General features: G+C 38.5%; 1 pseudogene; it reads left to right on the top strand.

Annotated features, from left to right (window-relative positions):
• The first annotated feature begins 607 nt into the window (after positions 1-607).
• LOC123586563 lies at positions 608-7,693 on the top strand (annotated as a pseudogene).
• Positions 7,694-20,731: the final 13,038 nt, after the last annotated feature.

The raw sequence follows: 20,731 nt of genomic DNA, 5'->3' as shown, positions 1-20,731 counted from the left end.
AACATTTTATAATGATGAAAGGATTGATTCATCAAGAAAATATAAAAATCCTAAGTATCTATAAATTTAATAATACAACTTCAAAATACATGAAGCAAAATTGATAGAACAAAAGGGAGAAATAGACAAATGCACAGTTTTTAACATCCCTCTCTTGGCAATTAATGTAACAAGTGGATAAAACAAATAGACAAAAATCAATAGGAATATAGAAGATAGATCAACCAACTTGACTTAATTGAAATTTATAGCATATTTCACCCAGTGACTGCAGAATATGAATTCTTTCAAAGTGAATATGGAATGGTTGCCAAGTTAGACCATATGCTGGCTCATAAAGTAATTCTCTATAAATTTTAAAAGGTTGAAATCTTATAGAGTATATTCTCAGAACAGCATGAAATTAAATTAGAAATTAATTACAAATAAAGTACCTAAAGAAACTCTAGATATTTGGAAATTAAACAACTCATTTCTCTATAAGCCATATGTCAGGAAACAGCAAAGAGGAAAGTAGAAAATATTTCAAACTGAATGATAGTAACAAATACTTCAAAAGTTATGGGGAAATTTTTTGTTTATCTTTTTTAAATGCTTATGTCAGATCATGGCAAATTCTCAAATCAATGACCTCAGTTTCTACCTTAAGAAGCTGGAAAAAGAGGAGGTAAACAAAGTTAGAAAAAGTACAAGGAAAAAATAAAGAGCAGAAATCAATAAGACAGAAAATATCCAAACAATGGGGAATAATAAATAGTTAAAAGTTGGTTTTTTGAAAGAAGTAATAAAATTGGCTGACCAAGAAAAAAGGAGAGAAAACACAAATTACTAAAATGAGGAATGAAAGAGGGACTATGGATATTAATGAACTATCTGGGGTGATGGAAATACTCTGTATCATAATCATTATTTTGTTACAGGAGTGTGTACATTTGTTAAAACCCATTGAATTGTACACTTAAGATGTATGCATTTCACTGTAAGTAAGTTTTACCTTAATTTTAAAAAGTTAGGTCAAATGTATCATGTTCTCTGTTGGCTTCTTTCTTTCCTTTTGTGTATGCTTTTGTGCAAACCAGCATTTAGGTAAGACTTGAATTTATTCATCCTGTTCTCTAACTTGGATTCAACCCATTCTCTAACTTGGAAATGCAGTCTTTTGACCTATTCATTTTGTAGTTACTGTAATTGTATGTTCTTATTTCCTTTCTTCTTAGATTATAAACTCCTTAAGAATAGGCCTGTCTCTTCTGTACACTATGTTCTGAGGACCTCATCTGGTACCATGAACTTTGCGGGTGCTTGACAAATATCTGGATTATTTCTCAATGTCCAGCTTTTGATCATAATTAAAGCAAGCAGAGCTAACCAAGATAGGATCAAATATCAGGCATTTAAGAGGGTGAATTAGAGCATGGCTGCGAGTGCTTTTGTGAGTGACTGTACATGTATAGCTCTGTTCCACAACAGATGAAGAACAATTTGGGTTCATTCCACATTAGTTATTTTTTTTCTTTTTGTTACTGGGCATGATTAAGACTTCTCATTTTTAATGGGTCTGGAAAATCATCTCAAGAATGTTACTTTGTTGTAAAAAAAACATCTCTAACGATGTTAAGGATTACCATGCTTCACTTCCTTGTCAGAAACCTCATCAACAGAAATGAAATCACATAGGATGTATAGGGGGAAAAAATTCCCTAAGGTCACATAAATTGTTAAATGTACAACACTCCATGGTAAATGTTAATTAAAATAAAGTCAAATGGGAGAGACCATATCAAATATGCATTGGAGCATAAGATGCATTGGGTAAGATTTACTTCTAAACATGTGCATTTGAGGGAGTAAAGAAGAATTAAGAGGGCTGGTGGGAGAAAGAAGGAAGTGGGGGACAGATTGGGGGTGAGGACAACTTATTTTTAAAGCATCAGAAGCTTGAGTTCATCAATTCAGAGGCCATATGCTCCTTTCTTTCCTCCTCAACATTTATTGCGCATTGATTTTGTACCACGTGCTCCGCATGGTTCCATGGCCATTGAGACAGTCCCTGCCCCTGGGACAGTCTGGGACTTATGGGGATTCAGTGTGTAATCTGTACAAAGTGCCTCCTATTTCTGGACATTTGGGCACCTTTCAGTCTTACTGTGTTTATTCACTTTATGGATCCTAATACTCCTCCCTCTCCCCTGGCAGCTCTCCACTTAGTTTCAAACTTATGAAAAACTAGGCCCTGTCTTATGACTTCATCTGTTATTTTATACAGAACTTAACACCCTGTAGGCAGCATAGCATTACTGTCCTTAGCCTCCAGCAAAGGGGCCTTTGGCTTTGGTCCTATGCCTCAGAGGGCTCCATTTATATCACACACACACACACACACACACACACACACACACACACACACACAAATATAAATGTGTGGACTGTGTGTCACTCATGAGATGAGCTCAGCTGTGGCACAGCATGACCTGTAATCCTAAACAACCCCTCTTGAGACAAACCCATTCATCTCTCCATCCCTTGTTCCTGTCCTCAAAATAAAAAGTGACTGTGTCTGCGTGCTGAAGATTGTAGTTTGTGCCACTGCAAACATTAGAAACAAACATTTCTGAGGGAAGGATTTGAGTAGTAGAAGCACTCAGGTAAGAGAGAAAACTAATTAACTAACCTGCCAATTTCTTCGTCTCAGATGATATGAATACATTTTCACACAATGAGTTGTTTGTTATGTTGCAATACTGCCTAGCATCCATTTTCTTACTCGCTTACAACAATTGAACACGACATCGGGGAAAGATTGTGTAATACTAAATGATTCATATTACTCTTAAATTGATATGTATAGGTCTAGATATAACATGTGTTATAACTTATTCTTAATTTCTTTTAGGCATTTATTCACTTTTGAGAGACACAGTGTGAGTGGGGGAGGGGAGGGAGAGAGGGAGACACAGAATCAGAAGCAGGCTCCAGGCTCTGAGCTGTCAGCACGGAGCCCGACACGGGGCTTGAACTTACAAACCATGAGATCATGACCTGAGCCAAAGTCGGACACTCAACAGACCGAGCCACCCAGGCACCTCTATAATTGATCCTTTATATAAAATCTCAGATATAGATGCTGACTTAAGAGATGATAAAAATTACTAAATGATAATGATATATACAGTGAAATTAAAATATCTTGTAATATTTAGCAACTGCAATACTTTTTCATATGTAGCTTTATTACAGTGTTTGAGCATGATACAAAAATTCATGATTTGTTTCTGAATCTAAGTAATGTTGTAGAGATTTTACTTTAGTTGCTATTGTTTCAGCAAAGTTTCTCCAAATTCAAATCAGTAAAAAGCAAACAAATAAACAAACAACAAAACTTACATAGGAACTTCTCTGGTTCAAGAAAGGCCATCTAATTTGGAATGACTCACAGTAGAAACAAATTATATGAAAAATCTTGATTATGACCACATAATTAGTGGTTTTGCTAAGATGAAAACTAGAAAAGTAAATTTCATGGAATAAATGTAATTAATGAATTTTGTGTGTCTTTGTTTTGTTATTCCTCAGTTATTACTGACTCATCAACAGAGCACCCCAGACATGCAGTAATAATTAAATTCAGTTATCTCTGATATTTAGCTGACTTTTGATCATATAAAACAACATAATTTCATACATTTAAAAATATTTGTTATGAAAGGTAATTTGTCAAGGTACAAGGATAGAACCTATTTTATTTGAAAGTTTATTAATAGAACTTTCAAGTACTTTTTTTTTCTGCTGGTTTGTAAGTCTACATTTGTCCTCTTGCACTGGGCCATGTATATGCTAAGAGAAGTTTCACAAAGTACTGTATAATGTATATATTTTTGTTTATTGGTTGATATAAGAACTTCATGGGAAATAAACATTTTCTTCATGGTTAGAATTCATTTTAAAAAACAATGCTTTAATTTGCTGAAGATCTTTTTCTAGCAATTTTTTTTAAGTTTATTTATTTATTTTGAGAGAGAGAGAGTGTGTGAGCACAGCAGAGAGAGAGGGAAAGAAAGAGAATTCCAAGCAGCTCTGCACTGTCAACACGGGGCTTGGAGCTGGATGCAGGGCTCAAACTCAATAACTGTGAGATCTTGACCTGTGCCAAAATCAAGAGTCAGATGTTTAGCTGACTGAGCCACCCAGGCACCCCTTCAAGCAGTTTTAAATGAAAGTTTCTGGTGATTTCTTTCCCTCTAGAATGATTCTCATATTTTAAAATAGCATTTGATAATGTGTCAGTTGGCTTCTTTTCTCCTTTCTGAAAAGCTCAGATATTAAATCAGATGCCCCTAAGGGAGGCATCTTGAGGTGGGTGGTGTGATGGGGGGAGGCAGAGCCCTCCGAACCAGTCAAGAGCATCTTGCCAGGGTCAGTCTGGTGTGGGGTCAGAGCCTCAGTGGGAGGAGGAGGCAGTCTACTTTGTGGGGAGTGCAGGGTGGGGTGTTAGAGCCAAGCTGGGTAAGGAGGGCATTCACATGGTAGGGCACCCAGAGCAGAGTGTCAGAGCCCAAGCTGGGTGGAAGAGTGCCCGTGTGGAGTGCAGCCTGGCCATGAGGTTTCAAAGCCTGAGCAGAATAAAGACGTCGTCTATATAGGGAACACCTGGCAGCAATAATGGGAATGAATTACAAACTGGGGGTTTAATCAAAAAGATAAAGATATCAAGAAAAATGGGAGTCAGGATTCTCACTATGTAGCGGAAAGGGAGAAAACTGGGATGAACACTGTGGTGTTAGGTTGGAATTGGCTGTATTGGTGTGAACTCATGATTTCAATAAATATAATACTTTAAATTAATAAAATAAATAAAGAGATGGGTATAGATGTGCATGTGTATGCACGATGGCCTTGCAGTAGCACCCCCTTTCCACCTCAGTAGCAATGAGCTCACTTTCCATCCAGGTTTCTAAATATCATTTTCTACTAAACAAGTATCAGGGTTTTCCAGAGATGACTGATTCCAGGGCTCAGTGAAAACTTTCGGGGCATCCTATTGGGCCAGAGAGTAAATCGTTCTCAGAATGAAGGCCCATATCAAAAGGATATATGCACAGCACAGGAAACCATCAACAAAATGAAAAGGAAACCTACCGAGCAGCTAATACCCAAAATAAAGAATGCATAAAAATCAATAGAAAAAAACAATTTGATTAAAAAAAGGTAGGGAGAGGAGATCCGAATATACATTTTTCCCAAAGAAGACATACAGATGGCCAATGTATAATGTACCTATACCTGTTGCTCAACATCATTAACCATGAGGGAAGTGCAAATCAAAACCACAATGAGATATCACCTCACAACTGTTAGAATGGCTACTATCAAGGAGACAAGAAATAAGTGTTAGTGAGAGTATGGAGAATAGGAAACTCTTCTACACAGTTGGCGGAAATGTAAATTGGTGCAGCCACTGTGGAAAACAATACGAAGTTTCTTCAAAAAAATTAAGAATAAAACTACCATATGATCCAGCAATTCCATTTCTGGGCATTTGAAGAAAATGAGAACACTAACTTGAAAAGGTATATTCACCCCCAAGCTCATGGCAGCATTATTTCCAGTAATTAAGATACAGAAGCAACCTAAGTGTCCATCTACGGACGAATGGATAAAGAAAATGTGTTGTAGCCTGGTGCCCTCCTGCTGCTCCTGCTGGGCACTGCAGATGGCCAGGGCTCCACCCACAGTCTGACCTCTGCTTCAACACCCTGTCAGGTGGTTTGAAGCTTTTTGTTAAGAGAACAGAAATGCTTCTGCCTCTTTTCAGGAACTGGAGGATAAGAAAGAGTTATCAGAGGGATCAGAAGATGAAGAATTGCAGTTAGAAGAGTTTCCCCGTTGAAAACACTTGATCCCAAAGACTGGAAGATAAAGCAATGATTTTAAAACATCACCCAGACAAATGGAAAGCAGCTGGTGAACCAATAAAGAAGAAGATAACAACTACTTCACTTGCATAACTAAGGCTTACGAAATGTTATCTGATCTGGTGGAAAGACAAGCATTCAACAATGTAGATCCTACTTTTGATAACTCTGATTCCTTCTAAAAGTGAAGCAAAGGACACTTTCTTTGAAGTGTTTCCCCCAGTGTTTCAAAGGAATTCCAGATGATTGAGTAAAAAGAAAAATGTCCCTAACCTTGGGTTATGAATTCATCATTTGAAGATATTGATGAATTTTGTTCTTTCTGGTAAAGTTTTGATTCTTCGAGAGAATTTTCTTATTTAGATGAAGAAGAAAAAGAAAAAGCAGAATGTTGTGATGAGAGGAGATGGATTGAAAAGCAGTAGAGAGCAACGGGGCACAAAGAAAAAAAGGAGAAATGAACAAAGTAAGAACATTAGTTGACAATGCACATAGCTGTGGTCCAGTGATTAAGAAGTTTAAGGAAGAAGAAAAAACTGTGAAAGAAGCAGAAAAGAGAGCCAAAGCAGAAGCACAATGGAAGGGGCGAGAAGCTAAAGAAAAACAAAGACAAGCCGAACTAGAAGCTTCTTGGTTAGTGAAAGAGAAAGAGGAGGAGGAAGTTAGACAATAAGCATTATTGGCTAAGAAGGAAAAACTATTCAGAAAAAAAGCCATTAAAAAGGAAAGGAAAAACTTTGAAACACATAAGACCTGGAATCACTTTTTTTTTTTTTTTTGAGAGCATGAGCAGGGGAGAGGGGCAGAGGGGCAGAGGGGGAGAGAGAGAGAGAGAGAGAGAGAGAGAGAGAGAGAGAGAGAGAGAGAATGAATCTTAAGTAGGTTCCATGCTCAGTGCAGAGCCAGATTCGGGGCTCAATCCCAGGACCCTGGGATCATGACCTGAGCCAAAATCAAGAGTTGGACACTCAACCGACTGAGCTACCCAGGTGCCCCTGGAATCACTTTTCTGACAATGAGGCAGAGCAGGTTAAAGTGATGGAAGAAGTGGAAAAATGTTGTGATTGACTTGAACTAGCAAGCTTACTGTGTTTGAAACACTGACATCACCTACGAAAGAAGTAGCAAAATCTGCTCTGTAAAAAAGAGAAGAAATAAATGAGCACATTAGAAAAGAGAGGAATCTGAAGCTCTCATGTGATAGCATCTAAGAATGCAGACAAATCAACTGACAAAGTGGAAATGGCAGTAAAAATTAGGCAGAAGATGATTTGCAATTACTACTTAATTGAACCTCTTTCCTGTGGAACAAAGTGAGGATGGGAAGTTATTGCTAATTACATGAACATACCTTCTTCTGGAGTCAAGAGAACTGCCAAAGATGTTATTGGTAGAGCAGAGTCTTCAAGAACTTGATCCTCATAAAAAAAGATGACATAAACAAAAAGGATTTTGATAAAATTTAAAAAGAGCATGGAATGGTGTCCCAAGCAACACCTTCAGAACAATTTGAAGGTCCACGAACAGATTTCACCCCTTGGACAACAGAACAGAAGCTTTTGGAACAAGCTTTGAAAACACACCCATTAAATACACCTGAGAGATTGGAAAAACTACCAGAAGCAGGGCCTGGCAGGACAAAGAAGGACTGCTTGAAATGATAGAAGGAATTTGTTGGGATTGTAAAAACAGAGAAAGCTGTTCAAATACAAGTGCTGAATGCAAGTAGACCCAAGAAATGGCTCACGACAATTTTTGTTGTATGTGCATTTTTAAAATAAAACTGAAAATACTGTACAAAAAGAAAATGTGTATATAAAAAATTTTTTTTTGATGTTTATTTATTTTTGAGAGAGAGGCAGAGTGTGAGCGAGGGAGGGGCAGAGAGAGAGAGAGGAAGACACAGAATCTGAAGCAGGCCCCAAGCTCTGAGCTGTCAGCACAGAGCCTGACTTGGGGCTCGAAATCACAAACTGTGAGATCATGACCTGAGCTGAAGGAGGACACTTAACCCACTGAGCCGCCCAGGCACCCAGCCACCCAGGTGCCCGTGTGTGTGTGTGTGTGTGTGTGTGTGTGTGTGTACATACACACACAATTTATTCAGTTGTAAAAAAATGAAGTTTTGCCATTTGTGACAACATAACTGGACTTGAGGGCATTATGCTAAGTGAAATAAGTCAGACAGAGAAATACAAATACCACATGATCTCAGTTATATGTGGAATCTAAGAAACTCCAAAATCAAATAAAAAACCAAGCTCACAGATACAGAGAAGAGATTGGTGACTGTCAGAGGTGAGAGGTGGGGATAGGTGAAGTGGGTGAAGGAGGTCAAAAAGTACAAAAGGTACCAACTTCTGGTTATAAAATAAACAAGTCATAGGGATGTAATGTACAGCATGGTGACTATAATTAATAATAATTTGAAAGTTGCTAAGAGTAGATCTTAAAAGTTCTCATCACACACACAATTTTTTTTTGTAACTATGTATGATGATGGATGTTAACTAAACTTATTGTGGTGATTATTTCACAATGTGTATGAATATCAAATCAGTGTATTGTACACCTACAATTAACATAATGCTACGTGTTAATTATACCTCAATAAAAAAATAAATAAAAAGTAATACAACAACAAAAGCACAAAGAAGCCAGCTTGAAGGAAATCTTACTGATCAATTTGAGCAGCAAAAAGATATTATCTAGGGGCGCCTGGGTGGCTCAGTCGGCGTCCGACTTCAGCTCAGGTCACGATCTCGCGGTCCGTAAGTTCGAGGTCCGTGAGTTCGAGCCCCGCGTCGGGCTCTGGGCTGATGGCTCAGAGCCTGGAGCCTACTTCCGATTCTGTGTCTCCCTCTCTCTCTGCCCCTCCCCTGTTCATGCTCTGTCTCTCTCTGTCTCAAAAATAAATAAACGTTAAAAAAAAAGATATTATCTATTATCTAAGAGATGGTAACCCATTGAATATAATAGGAAGTCATAAGTTCATGCTAATATAAATTAATAAATGATGATTTGATGAATAATGGAATATTCACATTATTTTAAAGTGTCTCTACATAAAATATTTATTAATTATAAAGAGAAGAGTAAGTTTGCAGTGGAGAATCTTGGCAGACACCATCTAAATCAAATAGTTAAAGCTGACATTCTCTATAAAGGAACAAATCAAAATCTGCACCACCTGGGAATGCAATGAGATCTCAGCATTGTTTCTGCAATATTCCCACCAAAGATGCATAACCTGAATTTAATCAGGAGAAAACATCAGACAACTCTAAATTGAGAGACATTCTATAAAATAACTGGCCTGTCGTTTTCAAATGTCTCAGGGCCATGAAAGACAAGAAAAGACAGAACTGTTCTCGTCTGAAGGAGACTAGAAACAGAACATCTCAATGCAACGTGTGATTGTGAACTAGATCTATAAAAGACAGTAATGGGACAATTGGGGTCTGTGGATTAAACTGGAGTGTAGTGTCAGTGTTAACTTTGTGGTTGTGATGGTTGCATTGCAGAGTGTGGGAGGATGTTATTTGCAGGAAATACACACTAAAGCACTTACAGGGTGATGGGGCATCAGGCTGGCGATTTATTCTCAAATGCCTCAGAAGAAAAGGTCTTTGAATTCCACTTAACTTTTCTGTAAGTTTGGGGTTATTCCAAGACAAAAAAAAATATGCTAAATATAAAAAATTGAAAATAATCCTTTTGAATTATAATTTTTAATTTACAAATTATAATTCTGAACATGAATAGAAAATCACAAATCAGTTTTGGCCAACTAACCTGAAGCCACTTTAAGAGCACAGTTTATGTAAGACATCCCCATTGTTCTAGTGAAATGGCAGATAAAACGCAAGAAATGTTGTGCCTTGTAAGTGATATATAAGCACAAAATCCCATATAGCAAGGGGAGAAGCCTACATCCACATGAATACTGAGTACTCAGTACCGAGGTCTGAAGTAGACTCCTGAGCACAGAGTAGATTTCTTACATCATTAGAGCAGAAAAAAGCGTGTGTTCTGCCTACTAAGACAGAACATCACAAATGGTTGGATTGTTAATTAATTGATTGATTGATTGGTTCATCCTGGCTCTGCCATTTACTAGCTGTTAGACCTAGACAAGTCACTTAATCTTCCTATGTCTCAATTTCCTCATATGTTTAAGGATAATTACAGTGCCTACTTCATAGGTGCTCACAGGGTGAACTTTAAATGAATTAGTATATGTACAGTGCATAGAATACTGCCTGGCATGAAATAATGCTATCTGAAAGTATTAGCTGTTGTTGTCATTGTTATTAACTCATTCATCAACAGTACAATCTGCATTTTTCACTGTTAATGATGGTAATGTCATGGTATGTCACTCCCTACAGGAAAGTGACAGAAACTTTCCCTGCTGTGGAAATTTCTTATACCAGCCCCAACCCCCTCCCCTGCACCCCCACCCAGACTGTGTCCCTCTGGACCCTTCTTAATGGCAGAGTGTCAGTAGCCACCGTGGCCTGACCTCAGCCTAGAACCCCACTGGCTGAGCTGGGAGCCCTTAGCCAGCATATCTAGAACATATTTTATATTTTCTGGCAAATGGTTCATTGTTTCCCTTCATGTGACTCTGCCTTTAGGATGTTTGCCTCTTTGCCTCCTTGTAGAACTAATCAAACTGTCTAGAACTACTGACCAAACTCCACCTCCTCTGTGTCCTGCAAAGCTCCCCTGTTCACCTTGGTCCATTTTGAAGTCAACACAGAATCTTCAATACATTTGAAACTGATATACTGTTGCATTTTTATTTGACATTTTATGTTTTCAATAACTATTCAGTGCTTAGGCCCCAAAATTCTATGATTATGGGCATATGATTATGAGCCTTGACAGAGGAGGGCTTCCATAATTTTTTTAAGGATCATGTGTAAAATTTTAAGCTTTTATTATTGTTATCAGTCAGTAGTGAGACTTCAGTTCTTGTTTGCTTGCATCTATTTGTGGGACTCATTTAGGCAACTAACTCCCTTATGGTCTGTGAGTCATTTATTTATGCATTTTACTGCTGTGTCACTGTGACGAGCAGATGGCAGTAGATACCTCCGGACTTGATTTAAGGACTTGGATTTCCCTTGCATTTATGGATTGCCACTTTTAATGCTGCCATCCCCTTCAAAGTTGCTTGCTGGAGAGCATCTGAGAATGTACAGTAAACACCTGTGTGTGCTTTACCTTGTCTAGCACAGATGCCTAAATGTGGACCCCAGTGGAGAGAATAGGAATTTCAGAGTCAGTCGACTACAGCTGCATTTAACACTTGGCTCTTCAAGAAGGTAGTTCATAACAGCTGATGAGTTTGGGCAGATTTCTTCATCAAAGAATAGTGAGTGACATTGACTGTTGACTCCCCAGAAGGCCACCAGAAAAACAAAAGAAAACAAAACAAAACCTATTGATCAAACAAATCTATTTGTATTGGATTTGCTGTAGAAAGGGGGAGCATCATCTTGACAGAGAGTAAGATCTCAGGAGAAGTCAGGGGAGGATATTTCTAGGATTTAGATAGGTTGGATAGCTTGTAATGTGGAGAACTAGTTGAGGAGGGGGAGAAACTGTGACATAATAATGCTGGATTGGTGGTCCTAATGAGACAAGCATGCAGCTAATGTTGGAATTAACCTATTTTAGTTGGTTCACAGTCTTATTTTCCAGAGGCAAGCAGGTCATTTTTGCTTCTTTTCAGAGGGACAGGAAGGTGTGTCTAGTTCTAGGACTGCTTAACATAGGCTTAGGTAATGTGTTAGTTTTAGTTCTTAGTGATCAAATTATGTTGTTGGATTATCGTATTACAAAGAATACCATATATAAATGAGAGTGGCACTGAGTAAGTGCTTATTATAATGTTTCTTTTCTCTCCTAGCCCAGCCACGCCCCAACCCTTCCACCTCTGTTTATCTATATGGGGACCTCCTCTTCTTGGTAACACCATCTAGATCAGTGGTGTGCCATAGTAATTAATAGTTCTCAAAAAAAGTTTATTGATGGATGACTGCGTGGCTCAGTCAGTTAAGAATCCGACTTCGGCTCAGGTCATGATCTTATGGTTTGTGAGTTTGAGCCCCACATCCAGCTCTCTGCTGCCAGCACAGAGCCTGATTAAGATTCTCTGTCCCCCACCCTCTCCCTGTCCCTTGCTTGTGCACATGCTTTCTCTCTCTCAAAAATAAATAAACATTAAAAAAAGTTTATTGAATGAATAAATAAAAGTCAAAAGATAAAACCTTAAAAATCAAAATCAAAGTATTTGCAGAGTTTTAATAATAGTTTAAACCCATGAAACTGGATTTCTTCCAAGCATAATTAATTTATTTATTGCCTTACTAAATGCAAATTTCTCATTAACTCATTAAAGTTCTGGAAACCTAAAAACCTAAGGGAAAGCACTTAGATTTTGATTCCAAATATTTAGTTAAATTATTCAACTTCATTAGCTCTCATAGGGAAAAGTTACCCAAATTAGTTAAGAGTCATTATCTAAAGATGTTCTAAAGATGCTACAACATCAGAGTAAAGTGAGAGGACTGAATATTAGGTTCCTTTTAGCATCTTTTTCGTTTTTGAACTGGTAGGCTTTGTTTTTGATCACTTTCATTAGGAAACAATTTCAGTTACTTCTGAATCAGTTTGCATCTACTTTTATTGATAAAGTACAATAAATTGTACAATTGTAAAGGTCTTACATCCCATAATGTTCCATTTTCCCACAGCACTTGCCTGATTGCTCTGTTTCTGTCGTCTTCTTCTTCTTCTTCTTCTTCTTCTTCTTCTCTCTCTCTCTCTCTCTCTCTCTCTCTCTCTCTCTCTCACACACACACACACACACACACACACACGGAGGATCCCAGACATCAGATGGGAATGACATTATATCAGCAGTTCCCTGATCACTAGAGCCTCTCAGAACTTTTAAAGGTACATGTATCAGAATACTTTCTCTCCTCACCAACCCCTAGGAGATTCTGACTCAGTTAAGTCTAAGCTGAGCACTTAGGAATCTATTCTTTTATTTTATTTTTTTTATAATTTTTTTTAACGTTTTATTTATTTTTGAGACAGAGAGAGACAGAGCATGAACAGGGGAGGGGCAGAGAGAGAGGGAGACACAGAATCGGAATCAGGCTCCAGGCTCTGAGCTGTCAGCACAGAGCCCGACGTGGGGCTCCAACTCACTGACCGCGAGATCTTGACCTGAGCTGAAGCCGGACGTTTAACCGACCGAGCCACCCAGGCACCCCAGGAATCTATTCTTTTAAAAAGCATCTCAGGAGATTCTGGGGATCAAACAGGTTTGAGAATCAACCCCTGAGCAATATGGCCTTAAGAGCATTCACAACTCCTGTTTTCGGAGGATCCCTGCATTCTCTGACAGTCATTCACGCACATCGGGTGCAATTGCTTGGATGTCTGCCTTTTCTGCCACCATTCTGGTTTCAGTGGACGCAAGCAGGGCACATCTGGTTACAGGCATGCTTCATTAGCTGCAAGGTTAACACAACTGTGACTTTTTTTTTCTTTTGGAGGGCCATCAAAAGGACAAGATGAACAGGAAAAGGCAATTGAATATAGTAAAATTCTATTCTTCTTTTAAGAAACTGGAGCCCCCTTTATTCCTTTGTGTGCACAAGGTATATCAGCTGACAATGGATCATGAAAACCTCAGGAAGAAATGTCTGAGTTTCTATAGAATTTAAAGCCCAGACTGATCTATTTTAGTTTTGAGGCAGGTGCTAATTCTTGTGGCTAAGGCAGGCCTCTCTCACTCTTTCATGTGGTGTTGGACTAATAATAGCTACCATTTATTGGCAGCTGCTATGTTCTGAGAACAAGTTCAGCACTTTCTCTACTTTGTTTCATTGAATCTTAACAGCAACACTGTCTTCCTCATATTACAGAAGAAGAAACTGAGGCTGGGAAAGATCAAATAATTTACCCACGGTTAGAAACCATGTGAATCGCACAGCCAGCTGGACACCCAGGTTTTTTAGCTCCAAACCTGTATCCGGAAAGTATTACAGGATAGCGATTACAACTGTGGGCTTTGATCCCTCCTGCCTGGGTTCAGCCTCAGCTGTGTAACCTTGAGCAACTTGTGGAACCCCTCTGTGCCTCAGTTTCCTCATCTGAAAATGAGGTTCTTAACCCATTAAATGGGCAAAAGATCTTGGCAGATGGCAAATAACCTTATAAAAAGACACTCAACATCGTATGTCATTAGGGAATTGCAAATGAAAACAACAACGGCATACCATTATGTACATATTAGAATCTCTGTGATATCTACCTCCCACCTCTTTTCCAGTATGCAACTTGGACTATACTGCAATGAATTTCAGCTGTTTGATATCCCAGTGATTGTAGGTTCTTAGCCCTACAGTTGACTTTGAATTTGAAATGTATCCTTTCTTGGGGCGCCTGGGTGGCGCAGTCGGTTAAGCGTCCGACTTCAGCCAGGTCACGATCTCGCGGTCCGTGAGTTTGAGCCCCGCGTCGGGCTCTGGGCTGATGGCTCAGAGCCTGGAGCCTGTTTCTGATTCTGTGTCTCCCTCTCTCTCTGCCCCTCCCCCGTTCATGCTCTGTCTCTCTCTGTCCCAAAAATAAATAAACGTTGAAAAAAAAAATTAAAAAAAAAAGAAATGTATCCTTTCTGGTCTATCAAACTTCATTGAGTTTATCTATAACCAAACTTCACAGTCTGATATGAATTCTAGATTTCAAATAACCTTTAATCTCTTAGGGGACAGAATTACAAATATTCCACTAAAGTTAATTACTTTTTCTAGAATGGTATACATATATGTGTGTGTAGTGTGTACCTGTGCATGTGTGTGTGTATTAAAGATAGGTATTGTTTTATGTTCCTATGAATTCTACAGATATTTAATTAAAATATGTAGACACTGAATATCCTCAAAACAGAATCACTTTTTTATGAGTGCTTAAAAGATTGAAATGTTTACGTATAGATCTTCTGGAGAAAAGGACAAAGACACGGTTTTAACAACAGAAAAAGAATCTATTGCTTTGCATTTTTAGATATGATAATTATGATAATATTAGTGCATGAAAATTAATGCATGAAAGCTATTTCAAACTAAAAAAATCTAGGGGAATGTATGTATAAAATATGATATTATCAGTGATTATTCTAATAATACGCTGAAAACACATGTGTACTTTTTACGAGTAAACTCTAAATCATAGTTTTTCACTGGTGCTCTTGATTTATGGATCCTTGGAGTTCTCAAACATGAATCTTCATCTTTCAAGGTGGCCTAGAGGACGCATTTAGCTTATCAATGTTGATGGTGTGGAAAATTCTCAAAGGGGAGAACCCTGCCTCTCTGGATAGTTTATCAATAGGCCAGTGAATGTTTGACCCTTTTCTTGAGTCAATCTATTGTGTTGATTAGTCCAGCTTCACAGGGAACCAAAAGGCTTATGAGACAGTATTAATAAAATATTTTTATTCCTTAGAAGAGAGGCACTTCACAAAAATGAAATGTATACATCTTAAACAATTTGAAATTTTCTGGAATACCAGAAGTTTACTTTACCTTGAGTATGTTGCTCATAATAGGCTTTGTATTTTTATGATAAGGGAGGGAGTACTCTGCAGGGCCAGGTATGATGCCATTCTCTAAAATGAGAAAATTACAGGGTGCCTGGGTGGCTAAGTCGGTTAAGCGTCTGACTTTGGCTCAGGTCATGATCTCGCGGTTTGTGGGTTCAAGCCCCACATCAGGCTCTGTGCTGACAGCTCGGAGCCTGGAGCCTGCTTCAGATTCTGTGTCTCCCTCTCTCTCTGCCCCTCTCCTGCTCATGATCTGTCTCTCAAAAATAAATAAACGTTAAAAAAATTTTTTAAATGAGAAAATTAAGATCCCGGGTAGTCAAGTGACTTTTCCATAGCCAACATGAAATGTCTTTCTGCCTGATCGAACTGCTCTCACTCTACTTCCTATAAAGGTATGAATATCCCCTAACTTCTCTAATTTTTCATTACCATCACCACCTGGTCTCACTGCCTCCAGGCTTAGGCCATTTAATATATTCTCTTCATTGCATCTGAAATGATCTTTCCATAAAATGCATTTCTAATCCTATGACTCCTATCTTTAAAATCCTTTGTGGCTTTCTGTTGCTTTTTGATAGAGTAAACCTTTAACTGGGCCAACGAGGTCTGACATAATCACCTCATTAACACATCTCTACCCACATCTCTCACACTTTTGTATTAAGCTGCACCACCTCTTGTCCTTCTATTTCCCTAGCCTGTAATTCTCCCCCCACCAACTGATTCTTAGAAGGGGTAATTCCTTCAGGTCTCTACTGAGATCTTTCCTCTCCCCATACCCTATACTCTGTTCTTACTCTCCTGACCCATTCTCCCAATTCTACATTGGAAAAGTTCTGGGACCCCTGATGGTAAAGCACATTCACTCCTTGAGCTTTCTGGGGGGGGGGGTGTTGGCAAGTAGGGGGCAGGAAGGCCCTTGGAAGGAACAATCCTGCACTGGTTAGGAAATTAACTTGTGTATAAAGTTAGAGTTGCAAGTTAGGCACTCAAAGTATAGCAAGTAAGAAAGGTTAAAAAATGTTACAGTGATCTTTTCTGTCAGGTGATTTTTTTGTTTCAGTATGTTTTTCCTGCAAAAGAAACACATACCAACTTAATAATTATGGAAGCTTATATCTAATCGTTTGCAGTGTTACTCAAATGTTGTCTGTTAACCCATAGCATTATGATCACCTGACATCAGATTGGAAATGAAGATTGCAAGATCCCCAGCTGATCTAAATGCACAATAAATTTTAACACACTGACAAGCTAAGCATAGGCTTGAAGTTAGACAAGTCTGGGCCCTAGAGTAACACTTTCCAATAGAACTTTCTGTGATGATAGAAATGTTCCATATCTGTACTGCTCAAAACATTAGCTGTTAACCACATGGGTCTATTGAGCACAAGAAATGTGGCTAGTGCCTGAAGAAGGCCCCCTTGAGTATTTAGCAAAGTACTGGATTGGCACATATGTATGAGGAAATTATCCAGATTGGGAAAGAACCATCCAAGAAGATTAAGCTATAGGAGAATAGGAGTGCCTGTTCCTACAAACTCAGTGCTTTATACAGTGTGGCAAATATTAAGTGTTTAGCTTTTGTTATCGTTGGTGTTGTTGAATCCTTCTACTCTTAAGAAAGTTACTGTTATTAATCCTCATTTATAGATGAAAACAGAGGCACAGAGAAGTTAAATAACTTGCCTAAGATCATACAGCCAGTATGGGGTAGAGCTGGGTCTCAAATTGGTTCTACTTGACTTCAAAGCTCATATTTTCAACTACAAAGCTGACCTAACTCCAATAGGAGAAGAGATTATATATATTTCTTCTCCTTTGCTCTTCAGTTCTGCACTAGCTCCAGATCGACTGGGTCTTAGTGTAAGCGGATCTTCAAAAAGTGTTTGTGGTTGATAAGAAAGATGGTCCTTTCATAAACCATTTCTGGAAAATGCCAATATTCCCTAGGAAGCAGCTCACATATCATTTCTGATTTTCCCCTGCACTAATACTAACATGATTTCTTAAATGCTGACAATATGTGGGAAGGTAATTTGAGACTTTCCCTCTCTGCTAGAAACTAGAAGTATGAAACAATGACTTGGTGATCTGAACAGCTGCCTGGCCTTTCTCTCCATCCCTTTGTCAATCACAGTTCTGCTCTCTGACCTGGGTTAATTAGTTTATTTTTAATGCCCCCATGTAAAATACTTGTCCCCATTCGAAAATGCTCTGTAATTTGCAACTCAGATTGCCTTCCCAGCCCCAACTGAGCACTTGACTGCCTTTTTTCACGTCATTCCCTAACCTCTAGACACAGCTATCTTGCCATGCCAGTCACCTCAGTGACTCTATCATCTCCAAGGCCAAGTAGAAACTCTTTATTTTTGGTTTATGTAACCCATATGTCAGCTGTAGATCTATTACCCACTGACACCTAAATAAAGTCACCTCAATCCTAGGAAAGTCTAGTATTTCTCTCCAAGATTTCTGTGTCTGCATCTTTTGCATGAATACTCCTACTGCTGGGCTCAGGTTTTAGTGGGTAGTGCCTCCACAGCAACTCAAATATGTAATTCTGCTTGTTTTTAAGTTCTATACACATTTAAGGAGCTCCTTAGAATTTGACCATAAGATTAGCTGACACAAAGCTAATTTTGGAAAGATTTATACTGCATCAATGCAAATGACTTCAAATTGAACATTAGCCATTCCTTTTTTGAAATGCTACTCCAACATTACTGGCCTTTTACCCTACATGGTCTCCAACTACACATCATATCCCTGATTCTTCTCTTACCCTCCCTTTTTAGAAGTTAAAACATATTTTTTTTTCTTTGCTGTAGGAAGATCACTCTAGCCACTTTCTAAAATATTTACCATGGTGCCCGCTGACATTCACACTCTTTGGTCTGTCACAAGCAGCAGTCCAAGTATTGACTCAAAAAATTATAGTAACCTCCCTAAGAAAAATTCTGGTGCCAACTGTTAAGATAATACATTTTTCACTTCCATTGACCTAATTTTTGCTCACCTTTCCATCCTCATCTCCCCACTAGTGCAAGTGCTATTTCTGCTGTCAACACATTATGTTTTTCCTCATTTCCATATTTTAAAAAGTCGTCACTGCTTCTGCCTGGAACTCCCTTCCATCCTCCCATAAAAGGAAATATATATTTTTAAAGGGAAAGTCATGCCTCTTGTACAATATAAAATTTGAAAAAAATTAAAGATTTTATTCAGCTCATTAATTAATATAGGAGTTAGTAAGATGCTACAACAGGTTCAAAGGAGAGTCCAGAGGGCAGAAACTTATATGGGCCATACAGGCCATTAGGAATATTGAGAAGAATTTGCTTCATAAACACTAAACTGTTTTATTCACATTGGTGGGGGAAAATCAACTGATGCTCCATCAGAAAAAAATTCATTTCTACATCTCTGGACAAAATTAATTTGCACTTCTGTAAGTTGTCTACAAATTACAGAGTTGTAAGTAGCTCAAAGGTCATGAAAGGCATGAAGACCCCCGTAGAACTGGATATCTTTGGAGGACATACTAAAAAAGACTTGGTTTTCATTAAAGACGTCCTGTAATCCTTTTGGTCCATTTCCAAGGAATTCACAATTTTTCTTTATAGTCTCTTTCTCTCCCTCTACTATCTTCTGCTCCTCTCTTTCCCCATTTGGTTTACCTGTCTCTGGTTCCTTGTGGTCAACTCATTCCTTTCTACATACTCTCAACCCATGTATTTAATAACCTATCTATAGTTTGCTCAGGATCTGGATCGTTAGCTTGCTAGACAGTGGTTTTTATTTAAAAACAATTTTTTTAATGTTTATTTATTTTTGAGACAGAGGAAGACAGAGCACGACTGGGGGATGGGCAGAGAGAGAGGGAGACACAGAATCCGAAACAGGCTCCAGGCTCTGAGCTGTCAACACAGAGCCTGACGCGGGGCTCGAACCCAATTGTGACCTGAGCCAAAGTCGGATGCTTACCAACTGAGCCACCCAGGCGACCCGTAGACAGTGGTTTTTAAAATTATTTATTTCTTGGGGCCCCTGGGTGGCTCTGTCGGTTCAATGTACGACTTTGGCTTAGATCATATCTTACAGCTTATGAGTTCGAGCCCCACAGCTGACTCTGTGCTGACAGCTCAGAGCCTGGAACCCGCTTGAGATTCTGTGTCTCCCTCTCTGCTCCTCTCCCACTCATGCTTTGTCTCTCTGTCTCTGTCTCTCTCTGTATCTGTCTCTCCCTCAAAAATAAATAAACATTTAAAAAAAGTCTTTAAAATAATTTATTTCTTTCTCCTTAGGAAAGAATCAGGAAACCACTGTTTGTGTGCTTGTGCTTCTGGTTACTCTAATGTTTCACTCAGCTGGGTTTGGAGGCTTGAACTACTTGAACTAGCTATAGGGTTTCTTAATATATTTTTTCCGTATCTTAGATTTCACTTTCTTCTTTATGATGTTGGAAGGTTGAGTGCAGTTCAAATATTGTCCTTAACAAAGAACGTAAGAACAAAAGGGACCTTGAGGAATTCCATATTTTCTGTCATTTTTTACATTTTTTATGCATACGTATTCTACAAATGGTGGTCCTCTGCTTTATATATTCTTTCACTTGTTCTAAGAGTAAGGTTTGGCTGCCTGCAGCAGTGTTCACAATTCTCAGAAAATTAAAGGAATTAGTCTCTGGCATTTGGCTCACAGGTTGATACAACTCTTTGGCATTCATCTTTGGTCATTTCTGCATTTATGTCCTGAATGTGAACTATGTGGAGAGCTGTAGTGCTCTGGGTTCTTTATGTTCTTCTTCACTTTCTTCCTTCTTGGGATGATACATAAGAGTACTCTTAGAATTGTATTGGAAAAGTCAATACTTTATAGAGGTAAATTATATTAAGGCTTCTGATAATTCATTCTATATAGTTCTTACTGAAAGAATACTTTACTGAGTAACTTATTAGGTGGCCACATAAGGGGCCTGTTGATGCTGAGATGGTATTTTTCTTTTCTTTTCTTTTTTTTTTTTTAATTTTTTTTTCCTCTTTTTCAACGTTTTATTTATTTTTGGGACAGAGAGAGACAGAGCATGAAAGGGGGAGGGGCAGAGAGAGAGGGAGACACAGAATCGGAAACAGGCTCCAGGCTCTGAGCCATCAGCCCAGAGCCCGATGCGGGGCTCGAACTC

Source organism: Leopardus geoffroyi, chromosome C3 (assembly GCF_018350155.1).
Source record: "Leopardus geoffroyi isolate Oge1 chromosome C3, O.geoffroyi_Oge1_pat1.0, whole genome shotgun sequence".
Lineage (NCBI taxonomy): Eukaryota > Metazoa > Chordata > Mammalia > Carnivora > Felidae > Leopardus > Leopardus geoffroyi.
This window is presented reverse-complemented; position numbering and strand designations above follow the sequence as displayed.